The sequence below is a fragment of the Passer domesticus genome, chromosome 3, assembly GCF_036417665.1.
Source record: "Passer domesticus isolate bPasDom1 chromosome 3, bPasDom1.hap1, whole genome shotgun sequence".
NCBI classification, from domain to species: Eukaryota; Metazoa; Chordata; class Aves; order Passeriformes; family Passeridae; genus Passer; species Passer domesticus.
In genome coordinates, this window is record NC_087476.1 from 32857892 (window position 1) to 32881292 (window position 23401).

Here is a 23401-nt window from a genome sequence, read left to right on the forward strand (position 1 = left end):
ATTTTCGCCCAGTCAAAACCATCAAAAGTCACGGGATGCCGTCAAGTGCAGGGACATAGACCAATGATAGCCCAATTGGTCCCCAATGAAATGGCAAGATTTCGTTTCCCGTCCCGAAAGGAAATGAAATTTCCTTTCGGGACGGGAAACGAAATCTTGCGTCCCAGGAAAGAAAGGCTTTCAAACGCTCTGGAAAGGAGATATGATCAAATTAAATGCAACTGAAAAAAAACCAAAAAATCCTAAATTTCGGAGATATGGTCTGAGAGGAAATGAAATGCAGCACAAAAGACAAAAAGAGGCCAAAACTAACCTGACACATACTGCAAAAGCGGGGCAAAATACAAAGGAGGAAGACACATCACTGAGGGGAAAATATCAGAGCCAGGGGCTGGATACTGAAAAAAGAAAAAAAAATTTTTGCCCAAGTCAAACCCATCAAATGTCACGGGATGCCGTCAAGTGCAGGGACATGGACCAATGATAGCCCAATTGGTCCCCATTGAAATGGCAAGATTTCGTTTCCCGTCCCGAAAGGAAATGAAATTTCCTTTCGGGACGGGAAACGAAATCTTGCGTCCCAGGAAAGAAAGCCTTTCAAACGCTCTGGAAAGGAGATACGATCAAATGAAATGCAACTGAAAGAAAAACCAAAAAATCCTAAATTTCGGAGATATGGTCTGGGAGGAAATGAGATGCAGCACAAAAGACAAAAAGAGGCCAAAACTAACCTGACACATACTGCAAAAGCGGGGCAAAATACCAAGGAGGAAGACACATCACTGAGGGGAAAATATCAGAGTCAGGGGCTGGATACTGAAAAAAGAAAAAAAAATTTTCACCCAGTCAAACCCATCAAAAGTCACGGGATGCCATCAAGTGCAGGGACATGGACCAATGATAGCCCAATTGGTCCCCATTGAAATGGCAAGATTTCGTTTCCCGTCCCGAAAGGAAATGAAATTTCCTTTCGGGACGGGAAACGAAATCTTGCGTCCCAGGAAAGAAAGGCTTTCAAACGCTCTGGAAAGGAGATACGATCAAATGAAATGCAACTGAAAAAACCCCAAAAAACATAAATTTCAGAGATATTGGCTGGGAGGAAAGGAGATGCAGCACAAAAGACAAAAAGAGGCCAAAACTAACCTGACACATACTGCAAAAGCGGGACAAAATACCAAGGAGGAAGACACATCACTGAGGGGAAAATATCAGAGCCACGGGCTGGATACTGAAAAAAGAAAAAAAAATTTTCGCCCAAGTCAAACCCATCAAAAGTCACGGGATGCCGTCAAGTGCAGGGACATGGACCAATGATAGCCCAATTGGTCCCCATTGAAATGGCAAGATTTCGTTTCCCGTCCCGAAAGGAAATGACATTTCCTTTCGGGACGGGAAACGAAATCTTGCGTCCCAGGAAAGAAAGGCTTTCAAACGCTCTGGAAAGGAGATACGATCAAATTAAATGCAACTGAAAAAACCCCAAAAAACATAAATTTCAGAGATATGGTCTGGGAGGAAAGGAGATGCAGCACAAAAGACAAAAAGATGCCAAAACTAACCTGACACATACTGCAAAAGCGGGGCAAAATACAAAGGAGGAAGACACATCACTGAGGGGAAAATATCAGAGCCAGGGGCTGGATACTGAAAAAAGAAAAAAAAATTTTTGCCTAAGTCAAAACCATCAAATGTCACGGGATGCCGTCAAGTGCAGGGACATGGACCAATGATAGCCCAATTGGTCCCCATTGAAATGGCAAGATTTCGTTTCCGTCCCGAAAGGAAATTTCATTTCCTTTCGGGACGGGAAACGAAATCTTGCGTCCCAGGAAAGAAAGGCTTTCAAACGCTCTGGAAAGGAGATACGATCAAATGAAATGCAACTGAAATAAAACCAAAAAATCCTAAATTTCGGAGATATGGTCGGAGAGGAAATGAAATGCAGCACAAAAGACAAAAAGAGGCCAAAACTAACCTGACACATACTGCAAAAGCGGGGCAAAATACAAAGGAGGAAGACACATCACTGAGGGGAAAATATCAGAGCCACGGGCTGGATACTGAAAAAAGAAAAAAAAATTTTCGCCCAGTCAAACCCATCAAAAGTCACGGGATGCCGTCAAGTGCAGGGACATGGACCAATGATAGCCCAATTGGTCCCCATTGAAATGGCAAGATTTCGTTTCCCGTCCCGAAAGGAAATTTCATTTCCTTTCGGGACGGGAAACGAAATCTTGCGTCCCAGGAAAGAAAGGCTTTCAAACGCTCTGGAAAGGAGATACGATCAAATTAAATGCAACTGAAAAAACCCCAAAAAACATAAATTTCGGGGATATGGTTTGGGAGGAAATGAAATGCAGCACAAAAGACAAAAGGATGCCAAAACTAACCTGACACATACTGCAAAAGCGGGGCAAAATACAAAGGAGGAAGACACATCACTGAGGGGAAAATATCAGAGCCACGGGCTGGATACTGAAAAAACAAAAAAAAATTTTCGCCCAGTCAAAACCATCAAAAGTCACGGGATGCCGTCAAGTGCAGGGACATAGACCAATGATAGCCCAATTGGTCCCCAATGAAATGGCAAGATTTCGTTTCCCGTCCCGAAAGGAAATGAAATTTCCTTTCGGGACGGGAAACGAAATCTTGCGTCCCAGGAAAGAAAGGCTTTCAAACGCTCTGGAAAGGAGATATGATCAAATTAAATGCAACTGAAAAAAAACCAAAAAATCCTAAATTTCGGAGATATGGTCTGAGAGGAAATGAAATGCAGCACAAAAGACAAAAAGAGGCCAAAACTAACCTGACACATACTGCAAAAGCGGGGCAAAATACAAAGGAGGAAGACACATCACTGAGGGGAAAATATCAGAGCCAGGGGCTGGATACTGAAAAAAGAAAAAAAAATTTTTGCCCAAGTCAAACCCATCAAATGTCACGGGATGCCGTCAAGTGCAGGGACATGGACCAATGATAGCCCAATTGGTCCCCATTGAAATGGCAAGATTTCGTTTCCCGTCCCGAAAGGAAATGAAATTTCCTTTCGGGACGGGAAACGAAATCTTGCGTCCCAGGAAAGAAAGGCTTTCAAACGCTCTGGAAAGGAGATACGATCAAATTAAATGCAACTGAAAAAACCCCAAAAAACATAAATTTCAGAGATATTGGCTGGGAGGAAAGGAGATGCAGCACAAAAGACAAAAAGAGGCCAAAACTAACCTGACACATACTGCAAAAGCGGGACAAAATACCAAGGAGGAAGACACATCACTGAGGGGAAAATATCAGAGCCACGGGCTGGATACTGAAAAAAGAAAAAAAAATTTTTGCCCAAGTCAAACCCATCAAAAGTCACGGGATGCCGTCAAGTGCAGGGACATGGACCAATGATAGCCCAATTGGTCCCCATTGAAATGGCAAGATTTCGTTTCCCGTCCCGAAAGGAAATGACATTTCCTTTCGGGACGGGAAATGAAATCTTGCGTCCCAGGAAAGAAAGGCTTTCAAACGCTCTGGAAAGGAGATACGATCAAATTAAATGCAACTGAAAAAACCCCAAAAAACATAAATTTCAGAGATATGGTCTGGGAGGAAAGGAGATGCAGCACAAAAGACAAAAAGAGGCCAAAACTAACCTGACACATACTGCAAAAGCGGGGCAAAATACAAAGGAGGAAGACACATCACTGAGGGGAAAATATCAGAGCCAGGGGCTGGATACTGAAAAAAGAAAAAAAAATTTTTGCCCAAGTCAAACCCATCAAATGTCACGGGATGCCGTCAAGTGCAGGGACATGGACCAATGATAGCCCAATTGGTCCCCATTGAAATGGCAAGATTTCGTTTCCCGTCCCGAAAGGAAATGAAATTTCCTTTCGGGACGGGAAACGAAATCTTGCGTCCCAGGAAAGAAAGGCTTTCAAACGCTCTGGAAAGGAGATACGATCAAATTAAATGCGACTGAAATAAAACCAAAAAATCCTAAATTTCGGAGATATGGTCGGAGAGGAAATGAAATGCAGCACAAAAGACAAAAAGAGGCCAAAACTAACCTGACACATACTGCAAAAGCGGGGCAAAATACAAAGGAGGAAGACACATCACTGAGGGGAAAATATCAGAGCCACGGGCTGGATACTGAAAAAAGAAAAAAAAATTTTCGCCCAGTCAAACCCATCAAAAGTCACGGGATGCCGTCAAGTGCAGGGACATGGACCAATGATAGCCCAATTGGTCCCCATTGAAATGGCAAGATTTCGTTTCCCGTCCCGAAAGGAAATGAAATTTCCTTTCGGGACGGGAAACGAAATCTTGCGTCCCAGGAAAGAAAGGCTTTCAAACGCTCTGGAAAGGAGATACGATCAAATTAAATGCAACTGAAAAAACCCCAAAAAACATAAATTTCGGGGATATGGTCTGGGAGGAAATGAAATGCAGCACAAAAGACAAAAGGATGCCAAAACTAACCTGACACATACTGCAAAAGCGGGGCAAAATACAAAGGAGGAAGACACATCACTGAGGGGAAAATATCAGAGCCACGGGCTGGATACTGAAAAAACAAAAAAAAATTTTCGCCCAGTCAAAACCATCAAAAGTCACGGGATGCCGTCAAGTGCAGGGACATAGACCAATGATAGCCCAATTGGTCCCCAATGAAATGGCAAGATTTCGTTTCCCGTCCCGAAAGGAAATGAAATTTCCTTTCGGGACGGGAAACGAAATCTTGCGTCCCAGGAAAGAAAGGCTTTCAAACGCTCTGGAAAGGAGATATGATCAAATTAAATGCAACTGAAAAAAAACCAAAAAATCCTAAATTTCGGAGATATGGTCTGAGAGGAAATGAAATGCAGCACAAAAGACAAAAAGAGGCCAAAACTAACCTGACACATACTGCAAAAGCGGGGCAAAATACAAAGGAGGAAGACACATCACTGAGGGGAAAATATCAGAGCCAGGGGCTGGATACTGAAAAAAGAAAAAAAAATTTTTGCCCAAGTCAAACCCATCAAATGTCACGGGATGCCGTCAAGTGCAGGGACATGGACCAATGATAGCCCAATTGGTCCCCATTGAAATGGCAAGATTTCGTTTCCCGTCCCGAAAGGAAATGAAATTTCCTTTCGGGACGGGAAACGAAATCTTGCGTCCCAGGAAAGAAAGCCTTTCAAACGCTCTGGAAAGGAGATACGATCAAATGAAATGCAACTGAAAGAAAAACCAAAAAATCCTAAATTTCGGAGATATGGTCTGGGAGGAAATGAGATGCAGCACAAAAGACAAAAAGAGGCCAAAACTAACCTGACACATACTGCAAAAGCGGGGCAAAATACCAAGGAGGAAGACACATCACTGAGGGGAAAATATCAGAGCCACGGGCTGGATACTGAAAAAAGAAAAAAAAATTTTCACCCAGTCAAACCCATCAAAAGTCACGGGATGCCATCAAGTGCAGGGACATGGACCAATGATAGCCCAATTGGTCCCCATTGAAATGGCAAGATTTCGTTTCCCGTCCCGAAAGGAAATGAAATTTCCTTTCGGGACGGGAAACGAAATCTTGCGTCCCAGGAAAGAAAGGCTTTCAAACGCTCTGGAAAGGAGATACGATCAAATGAAATGCAACTGAAAAAACCCCAAAAAACATAAATTTCAGAGATATTGGCTGGGAGGAAAGGAGATGCAGCACAAAAGACAAAAAGAGGCCAAAACTAACCTGACACATACTGCAAAAGCGGGACAAAATACCAAGGAGGAAGACACATCACTGAGGGGAAAATATCAGAGCCACGGGCTGGATACTGAAAAAAGAAAAAAAAATTTTCGCCCAAGTCAAACCCATCAAAAGTCACGGGATGCCGTCAAGTGCAGGGACATGGACCAATGATAGCCCAATTGGTCCCCATTGAAATGGCAAGATTTCGTTTCCCGTCCCGAAAGGAAATGACATTTCCTTTCGGGACGGGAAACGAAATCTTGCGTCCCAGGAAAGAAAGGCTTTCAAACGCTCTGGAAAGGAGATACGATCAAATTAAATGCAACTGAAAAAACCCCAAAAAACATAAATTTCAGAGATATGGTCTGGGAGGAAAGGAGATGCAGCACAAAAGACAAAAAGATGCCAAAACTAACCTGACACATACTGCAAAAGCGGGGCAAAATACAAAGGAGGAAGACACATCACTGAGGGGAAAATATCAGAGCCAGGGGCTGGATACTGAAAAAAGAAAAAAAAATTTTTGCCTAAGTCAAAACCATCAAATGTCACGGGATGCCGTCAAGTGCAGGGACATGGACCAATGATAGCCCAATTGGTCCCCATTGAAATGGCAAGATTTCGTTTCCGTCCCGAAAGGAAATTTCATTTCCTTTCGGGACGGGAAACGAAATCTTGCGTCCCAGGAAAGAAAGGCTTTCAAACGCTCTGGAAAGGAGATACGATCAAATGAAATGCAACTGAAATAAAACCAAAAAATCCTAAATTTCGGAGATATGGTCGGAGAGGAAATGAAATGCAGCACAAAAGACAAAAAGAGGCCAAAACTAACCTGACACATACTGCAAAAGCGGGGCAAAATACAAAGGAGGAAGACACATCACTGAGGGGAAAATATCAGAGCCACGGGCTGGATACTGAAAAAAGAAAAAAAAATTTTCGCCCAGTCAAACCCATCAAAAGTCACGGGATGCCGTCAAGTGCAGGGACATGGACCAATGATAGCCCAATTGGTCCCCATTGAAATGGCAAGATTTCGTTTCCCGTCCCGAAAGGAAATTTCATTTCCTTTCAGGACGGGAAACGAAATCTTGCGTCCCAGGAAAGAAAGGCTTTCAAACGCTCTGGAAAGGAGATACGATCAAATTAAATGCAACTGAAAAAACCCCAAAAAACATAAATTTCGGGGATATGGTTTGGGAGGAAATGAAATGCAGCACAAAAGACAAAAGGATGCCAAAACTAACCTGACACATACTGCAAAAGCGGGGCAAAATACAAAGGAGGAAGACACATCACTGAGGGGAAAATATCAGAGCCACGGGCTGGATACTGAAAAAACAAAAAAAAATTTTCGCCCAGTCAAAACCATCAAAAGTCACGGGATGCCGTCAAGTGCAGGGACATAGACCAATGATAGCCCAATTGGTCCCCAATGAAATGGCAAGATTTCGTTTCCCGTCCCGAAAGGAAATGAAATTTCCTTTCGGGACGGGAAACGAAATCTTGCGTCCCAGGAAAGAAAGGCTTTCAAACGCTCTGGAAAGGAGATATGATCAAATTAAATGCAACTGAAAAAAAACCAAAAAATCCTAAATTTCGGAGATATGGTCTGAGAGGAAATGAAATGCAGCACAAAAGACAAAAAGAGGCCAAAACTAACCTGACACATACTGCAAAAGCGGGGCAAAATACAAAGGAGGAAGACACATCACTGAGGGGAAAATATCAGAGCCAGGGGCTGGATACTGAAAAAAGAAAAAAAAATTTTTGCCCAAGTCAAACCCATCAAATGTCACGGGATGCCGTCAAGTGCAGGGACATGGACCAATGATAGCCCAATTGGTCCCCATTGAAATGGCAAGATTTCGTTTCCCGTCCCGAAAGGAAATGAAATTTCCTTTCGGGACGGGAAACGAAATCTTGCGTCCCAGGAAAGAAAGGCTTTCAAACGCTCTGGAAAGGAGATACGATCAAATTAAATGCAACTGAAAAAACCCCAAAAAACATAAATTTCAGAGATATTGGCTGGGAGGAAAGGAGATGCAGCACAAAAGACAAAAAGAGGCCAAAACTAACCTGACACATACTGCAAAAGCGGGACAAAATACCAAGGAGGAAGACACATCACTGAGGGGAAAATATCAGAGCCACGGGCTGGATACTGAAAAAAGAAAAAAAAATTTTCGCCCAAGTCAAACCCATCAAAAGTCACGGGATGCCGTCAAGTGCAGGGACATGGACCAATGATAGCCCAATTGGTCCCCATTGAAATGGCAAGATTTCGTTTCCCGTCCCGAAAGGAAATGACATTTCCTTTCGGGACGGGAAATGAAATCTTGCGTCCCAGGAAAGAAAGGCTTTCAAACGCTCTGGAAAGGAGATACGATCAAATTAAATGCAACTGAAAAAACCCCAAAAAACATAAATTTCAGAGATATGGTCTGGGAGGAAAGGAGATGCAGCACAAAAGACAAAAAGAGGCCAAAACTAACCTGACACATACTGCAAAAGCGGGGCAAAATACAAAGGAGGAAGACACATCACTGAGGGGAAAATATCAGAGCCAGGGGCTGGATACTGAAAAAAGAAAAAAAAATTTTTGCCCAAGTCAAACCCATCAAATGTCACGGGATGCCGTCAAGTGCAGGGACATGGACCAATGATAGCCCAATTGGTCCCCATTGAAATGGCAAGATTTCGTTTCCGTCCCGAAAGGAAATGAAATTTCCTTTCGGGACGGGAAACGAAATCTTGCGTCCCAGGAAAGAAAGCCTTTCAAACGCTCTGGAAAGGAGATACGATCAAATGAAATGCAACTGAAATAAAAACCAAAAAATCCTAAATTTCGGAGATATGGTCTGGGAGGAAATGAGATGCAGCACAAAAGACAAAAAGAGGCCAAAACTAACCTGACACATACTGCAAAAGCGGGGCAAAATACCAAGGAGGAAGACACATCACTGAGGGGAAAATATCAGAGTCAGGGGCTGGATACTGAAAAAAGAAAAAAAAATTTTCACCCAGTCAAACCCATCAAAAGTCACGGGATGCCATCAAGTGCAGGGACATGGACCAATGATAGCCCAATTGGTCCCCATTGAAATGGCAAGATTTCGTTTCCCGTCCCGAAAGGAAATGAAATTTCCTTTCGGGACGGGAAACGAAATCTTGCGTCCCAGGAAAGAAAGGCTTTCAAACGCTCTGGAAAGGAGATACGATCAAATGAAATGCGACTGAAAGAAAAACGAAAAAATCCTAAATTTCGGAGATATGGTCTGGGAGGAAATGAGATGCAGCACAAAAGACAAAAAGATGCCAAAACTAACCTGACACATACTGCAAAAGCGGGGCAAAATACCAAGGAGGAAGACACATCACTGAGGGGAAAATATCAGAGTCAGGGGCTGGATACTGAAAAAAGAAAAAAAAATTTTTGCCCAAGTCAAACCCATCAAATGTCACGAGATGCCGTCAAGTGCAGGGACATGGACCAATGATAGCCCAATTGGTCCCCATTGAAATGGCAAGATTTCGTTTCCCGTCCCGAAAGGAAATGACATTTCCTTTCGGGACGGGAAACGAAATCTTGCGTCCCAGGAAAGAAAGGCTTTCAAACGCTCTGGAAAGGAGATACGATCAAATTAAATGCAACTGAAAAAACCCCAAAAAACATAAATTTCAGAGATATTGGCTGGGAGGAAAGGAGATGCAGCACAAAAGACAAAAAGAGGCCAAAACTAACCTGACACATACTGCAAAAGCGGGGCAAAATACCAAGGAGGAAGACACATCACTGAGGGGAAAATATCAGAGCCACGGGCTGGATACTGAAAAAAGAAAAAAAAATTTTCGCCCAAGTCAAACCCATCAAAAGTCACGGGATGCCGTCAAGTGCAGGGACATGGACCAATGATAGCCCAATTGGTCCCCATTGAAATGGCAAGATTTCGTTTCCCGTCCCGAAAGGAAATGACATTTCCTTTCGGGACGGGAAACGAAATCTTGCGTCCCAGGAAAGAAAGCCTTTCAAACGCTCTGGAAAGGAGATACGATCAAATTAAATGCAACTGAAAAAACCCCAAAAAACATAAATTTCAGAGATATGGTCTGGGAGGAAAGGAGATGCAGCACAAAAGACAAAAAGATGCCAAAACTAACCTGACACATACTGCAAAAGCGGGGCAAAATACAAAGGAGGAAGACACATCACTGAGGGGAAAATATCAGAGCCAGGGGCTGGATACTGAAAAAAGAAAAAAAAATTTTTGCCTAAGTCAAAACCATCAAATGTCACGGGATGCCGTCAAGTGCAGGGACATGGACCAATGATAGCCCAATTGGTCCCCATGGAAATGGCAAGATTTCGTTTCCCGTCCCGAAAGGAAATTTCATTTCCTTTCGGGACGGGAAACGAAATCTTGCGTCCCAGGAAAGAAAGGCTTTCAAACGCTCTGGAAAGGAGATACGATCAAATTAAATGCGACTGAAATAAAACCAAAAAATCCTAAATTTCGGAGATATGGTCGGAGAGGAAATGAAATGCAGCACAAAAGACAAAAAGAGGCCAAAACTAACCTGACACATACTGCAAAAGCGGGGCAAAATACAAAGGAGGAAGACACATCACTGAGGGGAAAATATCAGAGCCACGGGCTGGATACTGAAAAAAGAAAAAAAAATTTTCGCCCAGTCAAACCCATCAAAAGTCACGGGATGCCGTCAAGTGCAGGGACATGGACCAATGATAGCCCAATTGGTCCCCATTGAAATGGCAAGATTTCGTTTCCCGTCCCGAAAGGAAATGAAATTTCCTTTCGGGACGGGAAACGAAATCTTGCGTCCCAGGAAAGAAAGGCTTTCAAACGCTCTGGAAAGGAGATACGATCAAATTAAATGCAACTGAAAAAACCCCAAAAAACATAAATTTCGGGGATATGGTTTGGGAGGAAATGAAATGCAGCACAAAAGACAAAAGGATGCCAAAACTAACCTGACACATACTGCAAAAGCGGGGCAAAATACAAAGGAGGAAGACACATCACTGAGGGGAAAATATCAGAGCCACGGGCTGGATACTGAAAAAACAAAAAAAAATTTTCGCCCAGTCAAAACCATCAAAAGTCACGGGATGCCGTCAAGTGCAGGGACATAGACCAATGATAGCCCAATTGGTCCCCAATGAAATGGCAAGATTTCGTTTCCCGTCCCGAAAGGAAATGAAATTTCCTTTCGGGACGGGAAACGAAATCTTGCGTCCCAGGAAAGAAAGGCTTTCAAACGCTCTGGAAAGGAGATATGATCAAATGAAATGCAACTGAAAAAAAACCAAAAAATCCTAAATTTCGGAGATATGGTCTGAGAGGAAATGAAATGCAGCACAAAAGACAAAAAGAGGCCAAAACTAACCTGACACATACTGCAAAAGCGGGGCAAAATACAAAGGAGGAAGACACATCACTGAGGGGAAAATATCAGAGCCAGGGGCTGGATACTGAAAAAAGAAAAAAAAATTTTTGCCCAAGTCAAACCCATCAAATGTCACGGGATGCCGTCAAGTGCAGGGACATGGACCAATGATAGCCCAATTGGTCCCCATTGAAATGGCAAGATTTCGTTTCCCGTCCCGAAAGGAAATGAAATTTCCTTTCGGGACGGGAAACGAAATCTTGCGTCCCAGGAAAGAAAGCCTTTCAAACGCTCTGGAAAGGAGATACGATCAAATGAAATGCAACTGAAAGAAAAACCAAAAAATCCTAAATTTCGGAGATATGGTCTGGGAGGAAATGAGATGCAGCACAAAAGACAAAAAGAGGCCAAAACTAACCTGACACATACTGCAAAAGCGGGGCAAAATACCAAGGAGGAAGACACATCACTGAGGGGAAAATATCAGAGTCAGGGGCTGGATACTGAAAAAAGAAAAAAAAATTTTCACCCAGTCAAACCCATCAAAAGTCACGGGATGCCATCAAGTGCAGGGACATGGACCAATGATAGCCCAATTGGTCCCCATTGAAATGGCAAGATTTCGTTTCCCGTCCCGAAAGGAAATGAAATTTCCTTTCGGGACGGGAAACGAAATCTTGCGTCCCAGGAAAGAAAGGCTTTCAAACGCTCTGGAAAGGAGATACGATCAAATGAAATGCGACTGAAAGAAAAACGAAAAAATCCTAAATTTCGGAGATATGGTCTGGGAGGAAATGAGATGCAGCACAAAAGACAAAAAGATGCCAAAACTAACCTGACACATACTGCAAAAGCGGGGCAAAATACCAAGGAGGAAGACACATCACTGAGGGGAAAATATCAGAGTCAGGGGCTGGATACTGAAAAAAGAAAAAAAAATTTTTGCCCAAGTCAAACCCATCAAATGTCACGAGATGCCGTCAAGTGCAGGGACATGGACCAATGATAGCCCAATTGGTCCCCATTGAAATGGCAAGATTTCGTTTCCCGTCCCGAAAGGAAATGACATTTCCTTTCGGGACGGGAAACGAAATCTTGCGTCCCAGGAAAGAAAGGCTTTCAAACGCTCTGGAAAGGAGATACGATCAAATTAAATGCAACTGAAAAAACCCCAAAAAACATAAATTTCAGAGATATTGGCTGGGAGGAAAGGAGATGCAGCACAAAAGACAAAAAGAGGCCAAAACTAACCTGACACATACTGCAAAAGCGGGGCAAAATACCAAGGAGGAAGACACATCACTGAGGGGAAAATATCAGAGCCACGGGCTGGATACTGAAAAAAGAAAAAAAAATTTTCGCCCAAGTCAAACCCATCAAAAGTCACGGGATGCCGTCAAGTGCAGGGACATGGACCAATGATAGCCCAATTGGTCCCCATTGAAATGGCAAGATTTCGTTTCCCGTCCCGAAAGGAAATGACATTTCCTTTCGGGACGGGAAACGAAATCTTGCGTCCCAGGAAAGAAAGCCTTTCAAACGCTCTGGAAAGGAGATACGATCAAATTAAATGCAACTGAAAAAACCCCAAAAAACATAAATTTCAGAGATATGGTCTGGGAGGAAAGGAGATGCAGCACAAAAGACAAAAAGAGGCCAAAACTAACCTGACACATACTGCAAAAGCGGGGCAAAATACAAAGGAGGAAGACACATCACTGAGGGGAAAATATCAGAGCCACGGGCTGGATACTGAAAAAAGAAAAAAAAATTTTCGCCCAGTCAAACCCATCAAAAGTCACGGGATGCCGTCAAGTGCAGGGACATGGACCAATGATAGCCCAATTGGTCCCCATTGAAATGGCAAGATTTCGTTTCCCGTCCCGAAAGGAAATGAAATTTCCTTTCGGGACGGGAAACGAAATCTTGCGTCCCAGGAAAGAAAGGCTTTCAAACGCTCTGGAAAGGAGATACGATCAAATTAAATGCAACTGAAAAAACCCCAAAAAACATAAATTTCGGGGATATGGTTTGGGAGGAAATGAAATGCAGCACAAAAGACAAAAGGATGCCAAAACTAACCTGACACATACTGCAAAAGCGGGGCAAAATACAAAGGAGGAAGACACATCACTGAGGGGAAAATATCAGAGCCACGGGCTGGATACTGAAAAAACAAAAAAAAATTTTCGCCCAGTCAAAACCATCAAAAGTCACGGGATGCCGTCAAGTGCAGGGACATAGACCAATGATAGCCCAATTGGTCCCCAATGAAATGGCAAGATTTCGTTTCCCGTCCCGAAAGGAAATGAAATTTCCTTTCGGGACGGGAAACGAAATCTTGCGTCCCAGGAAAGAAAGGCTTTCAAACGCTCTGGAAAGGAGATATGATCAAATGAAATGCAACTGAAAAAAAACCAAAAAATCCTAAATTTCGGAGATATGGTCTGAGAGGAAATGAAATGCAGCACAAAAGACAAAAAGAGGCCAAAACTAACCTGACACATACTGCAAAAGCGGGGCAAAATACAAAGGAGGAAGACACATCACTGAGGGGAAAATATCAGAGCCAGGGGCTGGATACTGAAAAAAGAAAAAAAAATTTTTGCCCAAGTCAAACCCATCAAATGTCACGGGATGCCGTCAAGTGCAGGGACATGGACCAATGATAGCCCAATTGGTCCCCATTGAAATGGCAAGATTTCGTTTCCCGTCCCGAAAGGAAATGAAATTTCCTTTCGGGACGGGAAACGAAATCTTGCGTCCCAGGAAAGAAAGCCTTTCAAACGCTCTGGAAAGGAGATACGATCAAATGAAATGCAACTGAAAGAAAAACCAAAAAATCCTAAATTTCGGAGATATGGTCTGGGAGGAAATGAGATGCAGCACAAAAGACAAAAAGAGGCCAAAACTAACCTGACACATACTGCAAAAGCGGGGCAAAATACCAAGGAGGAAGACACATCACTGAGGGGAAAATATCAGAGTCAGGGGCTGGATACTGAAAAAAGAAAAAAAAATTTTCACCCAGTCAAACCCATCAAAAGTCACGGGATGCCATCAAGTGCAGGGACATGGACCAATGATAGCCCAATTGGTCCCCATTGAAATGGCAAGATTTCGTTTCCCGTCCCGAAAGGAAATGAAATTTCCTTTCGGGACGGGAAACGAAATCTTGCGTCCCAGGAAAGAAAGGCTTTCAAACGCTCTGGAAAGGAGATACGATCAAATGAAATGCGACTGAAAGAAAAACGAAAAAATCCTAAATTTCGGAGATATGGTCTGGGAGGAAATGAGATGCAGCACAAAAGACAAAAAGATGCCAAAACTAACCTGACACATACTGCAAAAGCGGGGCAAAATACCAAGGAGGAAGACACATCACTGAGGGGAAAATATCAGAGTCAGGGGCTGGATACTGAAAAAAGAAAAAAAAATTTTCTCCCAAGTCAAACCCATCAAAAGTCACGGGATGCCATCAAGTGCAGGGACATGGACCAATGATAGCCCAATTGGTCCCCATTGAAATGGCAAGATTTCGTTTCCCGTCCCGAAAGGAAATGACATTTCCTTTCGGGACGGGAAACGAAATCTTGCGTCCCAGGAAAGAAAGGCTTTCAAACGCTCTGGAAAGGAGATACGATCAAATGAAATGCGACTGAAAGAAAAACGAAAAAATCCTAAATTTCGGAGATATGGTCTGGGAGGAAATGAGATGCAGCACAAAAGACAAAAAGATGCCAAAACTAACCTGACACATACTGCAAAAGCGGGGCAAAATACAAAGGAGGAAGACACATCACTGAGGGGAAAATATCAGAGCCACGGGCTGGATACTGAAAAAAGAAAAAAAAATTTTCGCCCAGTCAAACCCATCAAAAGTCACGGGATGCCGTCAAGTGCAGGGACATGGACCAATGATAGCCCAATTGGTCCCCATTGAAATGGCAAGATTTCGTTTCCCGTCCCGAAAGGAAATGAAATTTCCTTTCGGGACGGGAAACGAAATCTTGCGTCCCAGGAAAGAAAGGCTTTCAAACGCTCTGGAAAGGAGATACGATCAAATTAAATGCAACTGAAAAAACCCCAAAAAACATAAATTTCGGGGATATGGTTTGGGAGGAAATGAAATGCAGCACAAAAGACAAAAGGATGCCAAAACTAACCTGACACATACTGCAAAAGCGGGGCAAAATACAAAGGAGGAAGACACATCACTGAGGGGAAAATATCAGAGCCACGGGCTGGATACTGAAAAAACAAAAAAAAATTTTCGCCCAGTCAAAACCATCAAAAGTCACGGGATGCCGTCAAGTGCAGGGACATAGACCAATGATAGCCCAATTGGTCCCCAATGAAATGGCAAGATTTCGTTTCCCGTCCCGAAAGGAAATGAAATTTCCTTTCGGGACGGGAAACAAAATCTTGCGTCCCAGGAAAGAAAGGCTTTATAACGCTCTGGAAAGGAGATATGATCAAATTAAATGCAACTGAAAAAAAACCAAAAAATCCTAAATTTCAGAGATATTGGCTGGGAGGAAAGGAGATGCAGCACAAAAGACAAAAAGAGGCCAAAACTAACCTGACACATACTGCAAAAGCGGGGCAAAATACAAAGGAGGAAGACACATCACTGAGGGGAAAATATCAGAGCCAGGGGCTGGATACTGAAAAAAGAAAAAAAAATTTTTGCCCAAGTCAAACCCATCAAATGTCACGGGATGCCGTCAAGTGCAGGGACATGGACCAATGATAGCCCAATTGGTCCCCATTGAAATGGCAAGATTTCGTTTCCCGTCCCGAAAGAAAATGAAATTTCCTTTCGGGACGGGAAACGAAATCTTGCGTCCCAGGAAAGAAAGCCTTTCAAACGCTCTGGAAAGGAGATACGATCAAATTAAATGCAACTGAAAGAAAAACCAAAAAATCCTAAATTTCGGAGATATGGTCTGGGAGGAAATGAGATGCAGCACAAAAGACAAAAAGAGGCCAAAACTAACCTGACACATACTGCAAAAGCGGGGCAAAATACCAAGGAGGAAGACACATCACTGAGGGGAAAATATCAGAGTCAGGGGCTGGATATTGAAAAAAGAAAAAAAAATTTTTGCCCAAGTCAAACCCATCAAATGTCACGAGATGCCGTCAAGTGCAGGGACATGGACCAATGATAGCCCAATTGGTCCCCATTGAAATGGCAAGATTTCGTTTCCCGTCCCGAAAGGAAATGACATTTCCTTTCGGGACGGGAAACGAAATCTTGCATCCCAGGAAAGAAAGGCTTTCAAACGCTCTGGAAAGGAGATACGATCAAATTAAATGCAACTGAAAAAACCCCAAAAAACATAAATTTCAGAGATATTGGCTGGGAGGAAAGGAGATGCAGCACAAAAGACAAAAAGAGGCCAAAACTAACCTGACACATACTGCAAAAGCGGGGCAAAATACCAAGGAGGAAGACACATCACTGAGGGGAAAATATCAGAGCCAGGGGCTGGATACTGAAAAAAGAAAAAAAAATTTTCGCCCAAGTCAAACCCATCAAAAGTCACGGGATGCCGTCAAGTGCAGGGACATGGACCAATGATAGCCCAATTGGTCCCCATTGAAATGGCAAGATTTCGTTTCCCGTCCCGAAAGGAAATGACATTTCCTTTCGGGACGGGAAACGAAATCTTGCGTCCCAGGAAAGAAAGCCTTTCAAACGCTCTGGAAAGGAGATACGATCAAATTAAATGCAACTGAAAAAACCCCAAAAAACATAAATTTCAGAGATATGGTCTGGGAGGAAAGGAGATGCAGCACAAAAGACAAAAAGATGCCAAAACTAACCTGACACATACTGCAAAAGCGGGGCAAAATACAAAGGAGGAAGACACATCACTGAGGGGAAAATATCAGAGCCAGGGGCTGGATACTGAAAAAAGAAAAAAAAATTTTTGCCTAAGTCAAAACCATCAAATGTCACGGGATGCCGTCAAGTGCAGGGACATGGACCAATGATAGCCCAATTGGTCCCCATGGAAATGGCAAGATTTCGTTTCCCGTCCCGAAAGGAAATTTCATTTCCTTTCGGGACGGGAAACGAAATCTTGCGTCCCAGGAAAGAAAGCCTTTCAAACGCTCTGGAAAGGAGATACGATCAAATTAAATGCGACTGAAATAAAACCAAAAAATCCTAAATTTCGGAGATATGGTCGGAGAGGAAATGAAATGCAGCACAAAAGACAAAAAGAGGCCAAAACTAACCTGACACATACTGCAAAAGCGGGGCAAAATACAAAGGAGGAAGACACATCACTGAGGGGAAAATATCAGAGCCACGGGCTGGATACTGAAAAAAGAAAAAACAATTTTCGCCCAGTCAAACCCATCAAAAGTCACGGGATGCCGTCAAGTGCAGGGACATGGACCAATGATAGCCCAATTGGTCCCCATTGAAATGGCAAGATTTCGTTTCCCGTCCCGAAAGGAAATGAAATTTCCTTTCGGGACGGGAAACGAAATCTTGCGTCCCAGGAAAGAAAGGCTTTCAAACGCTCTGGAAAGGAGATACGATCAAATTAAATGCAACTGAAAAAACCCCAAAAAACATAAATTTCGGGGATATGGTTTGGGAGGAAATGAAATGCAGCACAAAAGACAAAAGGATGCCAAAACTAACCTGACACATACTGCAAAAGCGGGGCAAAATACAAAGGAGGAAGACACATCACTGAGGGGAAAATATCAGAGCCACGGGCTGGATACTGAAAAAACAAAAAAAAATTTTCGCCCAGTCAAAACCATCAAAAGTCACGGGATGCCGTCAAGTGCAGGGACATAGACCAATGATAGCCCAATTGGTCCCCAATGAAATGGCAAGATTTCGTTTCCCGTCCCGAAAGGAAATGAAATTTCCTTTCGGGACGGGAAACGAAATCTTGCGTCCCAGGAAAGAAAGGCTTTCAAACGCTCTGGAAAGGAGATATGATCAAATGAAATGCAACTGAAAAAAAACCAAAAAATCCTAAATTTCGGAGATATGGTCTGAGAGGAAATGAAATGCAGCACAAAAGACAAAAAGAGGCCAAAACTAACCTGACACATACTGCAAAAGCGGGGCAAAATACAAAGGAGGAAGACACATCACTGAGGGGAAAATATCAGAGCCAGGGGCTGGATACTGAAAAAAGAAAAAAAAATTTTTGCCCAAGTCAAACCCATCAAATGTCACGGGATGCCGTCAAGTGCAGGGACATGGACCAATGATAGCCCAATTGGTCCCCATTGAAATGGCAAGATTTCGTTTCCCGTCCCGAAAGGAAATGAAATTTCCTTTCGGGACGGGAAACGAAATCTTGCGTCCCAGGAAAGAAAGCCTTTCAAACGCTCTGGAAAGGAGATACGATCAAATGAAATGCAACTGAAAGAAAAACGAAAAAATCCTAAATTTCGGAGATATGGTCTGGGAGGAAATGAGATGCAGCACAAAAGACAAAAAGAGGCCAAAACTAACCTGACACATACTGCAAAAGCGGGGCAAAATACCAAGGAGGAAGACACATCACTGAGGGGAAAATATCAGAGTCAGGGGCTGGATACTGAAAAAAGAAAAAAAAATTTTCACCCAGTCAAACCCATCAAAAGTCACGGGATGCCGTCAAGTGCAGGAACATGGACCAATGATAGCCCAATTGGTCCCCATTGAAATGGCAAGATTTCGTTTCCCGTCCCGAAAGGAAATGAAATTTCCTTTCGGGACGGGAAACGAAATCTTGCGTCCCAGGAAAGAAAGGCTTTCAAACGCTCTGGAAAGGAGATACGATCAAATTAAATGCAACTGAAAAAACCCCAAAAATCCTAAATTTCGGAGATATGGTCTGGGAGGAAATGAGATGCAGCACAAAAGACAAAAAGATGCCAAAACTAACCTGACACATACTGCAAAAGCGGGGCAAAATACCAAGGAGGAAGACACATCACTGAGGGGAAAATATCAGAGTCAGGGGCTGGATACTGAAAAAAGAAAAAAAAATTTTCGCCCAAGTCAAACCCATCAAAAGTCACGGGATGCCATCAAGTGCAGGGACATGGACCAATGATAGCCCAATTGGTCCCCATTGAAATGGCAAGATTTCGTTTCCCGTCCCGAAAGGAAATGACATTTCCTTTCGGGACGGGAAACGAAATCTTGCGTCCCAGGAAAGAAAGGCTTTCAAACGCTCTGGAAAGGAGATACGATCAAATTAAATGCAACTGAAAAAACCCCAAAAAACATAAATTTCAGAGATATTGGCTGGGAGGAAAGGAGATGCAGCACAAAAGACAAAAAGAGGCCAAAACTAACCTGACACATACTGCAAAAGCGGGACAAAATACCAAGGAGGAAGACACATCACTGAGGGGAAAATATCAGAGCCACGGGCTGGATACTGAAAAAAGAAAAAAAAATTTTCGCCCAAGTCAAACCCATCAAAAGTCACGGGATGCCGTCAAGTGCAGGGACATGGACCAATGATAGCCCAATTGGTCCCCATTGAAATGGCAAGATTTCGTTTCCCGTCCCGAAAGGAAATGACATTTCCTTTCGGGACGGGAAACGAAATCTTGCGTCCCAGGAAAGAAAGGCTTTCAAACGCTCTGGAAAGGAGATACGATCAAATTAAATGCAACTGAAAAAACCCCAAAAAACATAAATTTCAGAGATATGGTCTGGGAGGAAAGGAGATGCAGCACAAAAGACAAAAAGATGCCAAAACTAACCTGACACATACTGCAAAAGCGGGGCAAAATACAAAGGAGGAAGACACATCACTGAGGGGAAAATATCAGAGCCAGGGGCTGGATACTGAAAAAAGAAAAAAAAATTTTTGCCTAAGTCAAAACCATCAAATGTCACGGGATGCCGTCAAGTGCAGGGACATGGACCAATGATAGCCCAATTGGTCCCCATTGAAATGGCAAGATTTCGTTTCCCGTCCCGAAAGGAAATGAAATTTCCTTTCGGGACGGGAAACGAAATCTTGCGTCCCAGGAAAGAAAGGCTTTCAAACGCTCTGGAAAGGAGATACGATCAAATTAAATGCAACTGAAAAAACCCCAAAAAACATAAATTTCGGGGATATGGTTTGGGAGGAAATGAAATGCAGCACAAAAGACAAAAGGATGCCAAAACTAACCTGACACATACTGCAAAAGCGGGGCAAAATACAAAGGAGGAAGACACATCACTGAGGGGAAAATATCAGAGCCACGGGCTGGATACTGAAAAAACAAAAAAAAATTTTCGCCCAGTCAAAACCATCAAAAGTCACGGGATGCCGTCAAGTGCAGGGACATAGACCAATGATAGCCCAATTGGTCCCCAATGAAATGGCAAGATTTCGTTTCCCGTCCCGAAAGGAAATGAAATTTCCTTTCGGGACGGGAAACGAAATCTTGCGTCCCAGGAAAGAAAGCCTTTCAAACGCTCTGGAAAGGAGATACGATCAAATGAAATGCAACTGAAAGAAAAACCAAAAAATCCTTAATTTCGGAGATATGGTCTGGGAGGAAATGAGATGCAGCACAAAAGACAAAAAGAGGCCAAAACTAACCTGACACATACTGCAAAAGCGGGGCAAAATACCAAGGAGGAAGACACATCACTGAGGGGAAAATATCAGAGTCAGGGGCTGGATACTGAAAAAAGAAAAAAAAATTTTCGCCCCAGTCAAACCCATCAAAAGTCACGGGATGCCGTCAAGTGCAGGGACATGGACCAATGATAGCCCAATTGGTCCCCATTGAAATGGCAAGATTTCGTTTCCCGTCCCGAAAGGAAATGAAATTTCCTTTCGGGACGGGAAACGAAATCTTGCGTCCCAGGAAAGAAAGCCTTTCAAACGCTCTGGAAAGGAGATACGATCAAATGAAATGCGACTGAAAGAAAAACGAAAAAATCCTAAATTTCGGAGATATGGTCTGGGAGGAAATGAGATGCAGCACAAAAGACAAAAAGATGCCAAAACTAACCTGACACATACTGCAAAAGCGGGGCAAAATACCAAGGAGGAAGACACATCACTGAGGGGAAAATATCAGAGTCAGGGGCTGGATACTGAAAAAAGAAAAAAAAATTTTTGCCCAAGTCAAACCCATCAAATGTCACGAGATGCCGTCAAGTGCAGGGACATGGACCAATGATAGCCCAATTGGTCCCCATTGAAATGGCAAGATTTCGTTTCCCGTCCCGAAAGGAAATGACATTTCCTTTCGGGACGGGAAACGAAATCTTGCGTCCCAGGAAAGAAAGGCTTTCAAACGCTCTGGAAAGGAGATACGATCAAATTAAATGCAACTGAAAAAACCCCAAAAAACATAAATTTCAGAGATATTGGCTGGGAGGAAAGGAGATGCAGCACAAAAGACAAAAAGAGGCCAAAACTAACCTGACACATACTGCAAAAGCGGGGCAAAATACCAAGGAGGAAGACACATCACTGAGGGGAAAATATCAGAGCCACGGGCTGGATACTGAAAAAAGAAAAAAAAATTTTCGCCCAAGTCAAACCCATCAAAAGTCACGGGATGCCGTCAAGTGCAGGGACATGGACCAATGATAGCCCAATTGGTCCCCATTGAAATGGCAAGATTTCGTTTCCCGTCCCGAAAGGAAATGACATTTCCTTTCGGGACCGGAAACGAAATCTTGCGTCCCAGGAAAGAAAGCCTTTCAAACGCTCTGGAAAGGAGATACGATCAAATGAAATGCGACTGAAATAAAACCAAAAAATCCTAAATTTCGGAGATATGGTCGGAGAGGAAATGAAATGCAGCACAAAAGACAAAAAGAGGCCAAAACTAACCTGACACATACTGCAAAAGCGGGGCAAAATACAAAGGAGGAAGACACATCACTGAGGGGAAAATATCAGAGCCACGGGCTGGATACTGAAAAAAGAAAAAAAAATTTTCGCCCAGTCAAACCCATCAAAAGTCACGGGATGCCATCAAGTGCAGGGACATGGACCAATGATAGCCCAATTGGTCCCCATTGAAATGGCAAGATTTCGTTTCCCGTCCCGAAAGGAAATGAAATTTCCTTTCGGGACGGGAAACGAAATCTTGCGTCCCAGGAAAGAAAGGCTTTCAAACGCTCTGGAAAGGAGATACGATCAAATTAAATGCAACTGAAAAAACCCCAAAAAACATAAATTTCGGGGATATGGTTTGGGAGGAAATGAAATGCAGCACAAAAGACAAAAGGATGCCAAAACTAACCTGACACATACTGCAAAAGCGGGGCAAAATACAAAGGAGGAAGACACATCACTGAGGGGAAAATATCAGAGCCACGGGCTGGATACTGAAAAAACAAAAAAAAATTTTCGCCCAGTCAAAACCATCAAAAGTCACGGGATGCCGTCAAGTGCAGGGACATAGACCAATGATAGCCCAATTGGTCCCCAATGAAATGGCAAGATTTCGTTTCCCGTCCCGAAAGGAAATGAAATTTCCTTTCAGGACGGGAAACGAAATCTTGCGTCCCAGGAAAGAAAGGCTTTCAAACGCTCTGGAAAGGAGATATGATCAAATGAAATGCAACTGAAAAAAAACCAAAAAATCCTAAATTTCGGAGATATGGTCTGAGAGGAAATGAAATGCAGCACAAAAGACAAAAAGAGGCCAAAACTAACCTGACACATACTGCAAAAGCGGGGCAAAATACAAAGGAGGAAGACACATCACTGAGGGGAAAATATCAGAGTCAGGGGCTGGATACTGAAAAAAGAAAAAAAAATTTTCACCCAGTCAAACCCATCAAAAGTCACGGGGTGCCGTCAAGTGCAGGAACATGGACCAATGATAGCCCAATTGGTCCCCATTGAAATGGCAAGATTTCGTTTCCCGTCCCGAAAGGAAATGAAATTTCCTTTCGGGACGGGAAACGAAATCTTGCGTCCCAGGAAAGAAAGGCTTTCAAACGCTCTGGAAAGGAGATACGATCAAATTAAATGCAACTGAAAAAACCCCAAAAATCCTAAATTTCGGAGATATGGTCTGGGAGGAAATGAGATGCAGCACAAAAGACAAAAAGATGCCAAAACTAACCTGACACATACTGCAAAAGCGGGGCAAAATACCAAGGAGGAAGACACATCACTGAGGGGAAAATATCAGAGTCAGGGGCTGGATACTGAAAAAAGAAAAAAAAATTTTCGCCCAAGTCAAACCCATCAAAAGTCACGGGATGCCATCAAGTGCAGGGACATGGACCAATGATAGCCCAATTGGTCCCCATTGAAA